The following is a 4,537-nucleotide window of genomic DNA, read 5'->3' as shown; positions in this document are numbered from 1 at the left end:
CCCCCCATGCAGATCCAGAGTGCACATGCCTCCCCTCTATGCCCTCCTGGGATGCATGCTGGGGCAGGAGCCAACCCCCACCTCCCCAAACCACCTGGACAAGCCATGGCTCTGTCCTGCATCCTCTGTGCCCTGGCTGGGCAGGGCCTGCCTCAGCCCCTGCCCCACTCCTTCCTTTACTGTGGGAGGTGTGGTGGAAGGGACATGGGGGGGGTGCAAATCAACAACACAACACACTTACCAGCTACACATGCTGCACCATGTATAAGTGAATCCATACGGTGTACAAAAATAAAGGGTCACAATTAATTGACTATGCATAACTGAAACCATGCAAAAAATACCATGTAAATTGAGGCCTGACTGTACTTGGCTATGGAGTACGGAAGGGCCAGCACTGATGTCCATAATACTGATGCTGATGCTCCCCAGCTTGTGCTTGTCTTTATCTTCATCTTGGCAGCTACCTTCTTCAGATGGTCATGGAAAGTTAACATACAGTCCAGCCCCACTCTGAGATAAGAGAGTGGGGTCATGCCGTACAGTGTTGCCACAGAAAGTTACAGTATTACTGCAGGAAGTAACTGATAAAAAATAAAATAAAGTGACATGCTAGACTGCATTTTTTTTCTTTAGTGAAGCCATTCCCCATTGGTACCATGTAACACTATAAAATAATATCACAAATATTTGTACAAAATTAAAGAATTTTGTAACGATGGATCAAATTCTGTTTGCATTAAGCAAATACATGAACAGGTCATCTGCCATGTATTTGATGTTATAATTTTGGAAAAGATGGAGGCTACCTGAGACAACTAGAGTGAGCTTGCAGTTGTTCCAGCGTCAGGCCTTCTCAGCCTCTGCCCTTTTACTATCACTAAGACTTCTAGCTCTAATCCACTGACTGAGCTGAGCTTCAGGGTTCCCAGATTCTTGTCTACCTTCTAAGGCCTTATTTCTACCCTCTCTCAGGCTGCCGAGCCTCCCTAGATACCCCTCATGGGCTCTGTGGGACAACCTTTCTAGGCGTGCTCAGTGAACCCCTCACAGGTGCTGTAGGATTGCCTCTCTTGGGCACTATGGGATTACTGTGCCCCACCCCCCACAGGCATTATGGGACCTCCAAGCCACCCCTCACAGTGCCCCCCCCCCAAAAAAACCCACTGGCTCAAGACCCTCCTATCCAGCCCCTGGCACCAGACCAAACTGAAACCAAACATCAAACACATGCTCTTCTGGCTATGACAAAATTAGTACTCAAACCTGGGTCTTAATCAGCTGATAGCCCTCAGCTTCCCTAGCTGTCTCAGGGCCCAGCATGCTCACAGTTTGCTTCTGAGTCACAGGCATCTCTAGAGAGCTCTTCCTTGCTGAGCCTCCACAGTCAGACCACCTGCTTTGGCTCAGGCCCTGCCTTATATCTCTTGCAGGGCCCACTTCAAGTCAGGTGACTTCTCTGGGTTGCTTGCACATGCCTGCCAATTAATTTTATTAACCAGTTGCTATGGCAACCCAATTGTAGCTATGTCCTGCCTCCCCTGCAGGGCCATCTTTGCATCCCAGGCTCTCTGTCTCAATGGCACACCAGTGATGTGACCAGTATCATGTCTGGCTACCTTCGGCAATGTTCCCTCCAAGCTGCACATGTGTGTGGCTGGACAGGATTTAAAACCATGCCACACACAAACTTATTAATGCCGTGTACCTGCCCAGAGAGGAGCTGAGCTGCAGCAATGAGCTGGGTGTGGAGCACGGCAGATGCGCCAGGACCAGCACAGAATACTTAGCAAAGGTAAACTCAGGCAGTGGCTGGGGCTGGGGCTGGGGAACTGCTCCCCAGCCCTGACGCCATGTGCCTCCTCACTCCCAAAGGCAAGGCACAGGTTGGGGGCTGGCACCAGGGAACTGCTCCGCTCCCCAACCCTGATGCCATGTGCCCCTTGCTCCTGGAGGTGAGGCAGGGCTGGGGCTGGCGCCAGGGAATTGCTCCACTCCCCAGCTCCTCCAGCTGTGTGTACCTCCTGGGCAGCTCTTGTCCTCGCTTCCCTTCACCCCTCCAGCAGCATAGGCAGCCTGGCTCCCCTCCACTGTGTAAGCAACACCTGCCCCCTCTCTCCCTCCAAACAAACCACACACCATTCTAGTTCTAATTTAGTACTCACAGTTAGTTTTACTCCAAATCCATTATTGCAAAATCCATTACATGAGGATACTTGTCTATTAGGCTGAGTGTAGTCCAGATCCATGTAATGGATTTTGCACCTTTGGGTATGTTAGCTGTTAGGAAGAGGCTATGATCTTCCCCAGGGCAGTGTTGCAGGGAGAGGCGGAACCAATTCAGGAATGGACCAAAGCAGTGTGCTCATGGACCGAAGCAGTGTGCTCACAGATCACTACACCTTAGAGGGAACATTGACCTTCGGGTCCCCAGTATGAATGACCATTTACAGCTAGGTTTACTGGGGACAGCCATCAGTATATGTCTGAAGCAGACTCAAACTCATGGTTCTGGAGTTGTGAAAAAATGCCTTACTGCTGTGCTTTCATACCCTGGATTTTTGAATACTTGAGTACTGTGAAAAAAAAAACATTTATGAAAAGCCATTTGAATAAAAGAAGAAAATTACTTCAGCAGTGCAATGACCCATTCTGCTTCATGCAAACATTTGTCTGATCTTGATGTCTTTGCCTTCACTCGGCAAAGAACTTGAATAACTAAAGAAATTAGTTTGTGCTGGAACTATGCTTTTGACATATTGAGAAATCTTAAGTTTCTTCCTTCTGTTCATGAGCCTTCAACTGATCAGGGAGCAGAAACACTAGTGTATGACTTGGGCAATCAACCACACACCACAAATTGCACTCAAAGGTAAACTGAAGCAAATACTTTGCAGAAACAAACCATTTGCAAACAAGATGAAGGCAGTTTTGGGGATTGTTTATGGATTACATGAATTGAGTCCTGAAAACACATTTCACAGTATTTGGGTAACTTTGGGAATAATGAACTGTACTCACAGGTATTTTAAAGAAGCAGAAGGACAAACTTCATGGAGGTCCCAGATCTCCAATGCGCTTACTGAAGTCAAGTGGAGCACAAAGTTATTTTTTCTCTTGAATCGTGATCAGTTTAAACGTTTGTGATGGGTTTTTGTTTTGTTGAACTGGAGTCCAAGTAACTTGATAGAAATCTGCCCTTTTGTCTATTGGAACTAATCTCACTAATCCACCTAGCAATTTTGCATCTAGCCTTTTAAGCTGACAAACAGCGTTATACAATAAACATGGACAACGTAACCTCTGCGTTAGTCTCCTATTTCAGAAATTTGTTTGCTGGTAAAACAAAGCTGTTAGGCTACTTGTGTGCAATAACAAGTGTTTGAGTATCAGGACAAAAGTTAGTGTTTGAGTATTGGGACAAAAGTTAGTCCTTAGACCATCTAATCCCTTTTTGCTTCAGTGTTACAGAGGCTTTAAACGATGAGATTTTAAAAACACTGGTATGCTGTCACTCAGCTTGTTTTTGTTGGCCTGACAAGCCACCAGCTGCTGCAGTTCCTGAGTTTGTTGCCTTTTCATAGGCATCTCCTGTGGTATTCAAACAAGCTTTCGTAATTCAGCACCATAAACCATCTTAAATTATATGGCATCTTTTAGAAGCAAGTACCTCCTGAGGATGTGGCATGCAGCACTGCAGAAAACTTCTTGAATACTCACTTTAAATACCCTGTCATCCCACAAAAATCTCAGTGCTGCATACTGGCTTCTGTGCAACCTAGTCAGTAATACTAGTTGCTAGACTTTGTTGAACAACGTCATAATTCCACAGAGTAATTCTATATATGACAATGATGGGTCATATTTGACTCTGTAACTACTGAAATTGTACTAGGGACAAATTTAGCTTAGTGGCTTGATGCTACAAAATAAGTTGTACTGTCTAATATGACCTGAACATTCAAGCAAAATGAATGTGTCTTTATGGGTGGTGTTAACAAAGTGCCAGCATATCAATGGTCACAACGGTAGAAGGATTGAAAAGAAATTAAGAGCCAGATCCTTCATGGCACAAGGGGGATCTTAGTTTCATAGTTTGTAGGGTCGGAAGGGACCTGAGCAGATCATCAAGTCCAACCCCCTGCCATGGCAGGAAACAGTACTGGAGTCAAACGACCCCAGCAAAGTGTTCGTCTAGCCTCCTCTTAAAGACCCCCAGGGTAGGAGCCAGCACCACTTCTCTTGGAAGTTGGTTTCAGATCCTAGCTGCCCTGACAGTGAAGTAGCACCTCCTGATGTCTAGTCTGAATCTACCCACTGCCAACTTGTGACCGTTATTCCTGGTCACTCCTGGTAGTGCTCGGGGGAACAGGGACTCCCCCATTGCCTGCTGGTCCCCTCTGACTACTTTGTAACAGGCCACTAGATCCCCCCTCAGCCTTCTCTTGTGAAGGCTGAACAGGTTCAGGTCCCTTAGCCTCTCCTCATAGGGCCTGCCCTGATCATACAAGTGGCCCTCCTCTGGACCCTCTCCATG

Source organism: Crocodylus porosus, unplaced genomic scaffold, assembly GCF_001723895.1.
Source record: "Crocodylus porosus isolate Cpor-Errol unplaced genomic scaffold, CroPor_comp1, whole genome shotgun sequence".
NCBI lineage: Eukaryota > Metazoa > Chordata > Crocodylia > Crocodylidae > Crocodylus > Crocodylus porosus.
This window is presented reverse-complemented; position numbering follows the sequence as displayed.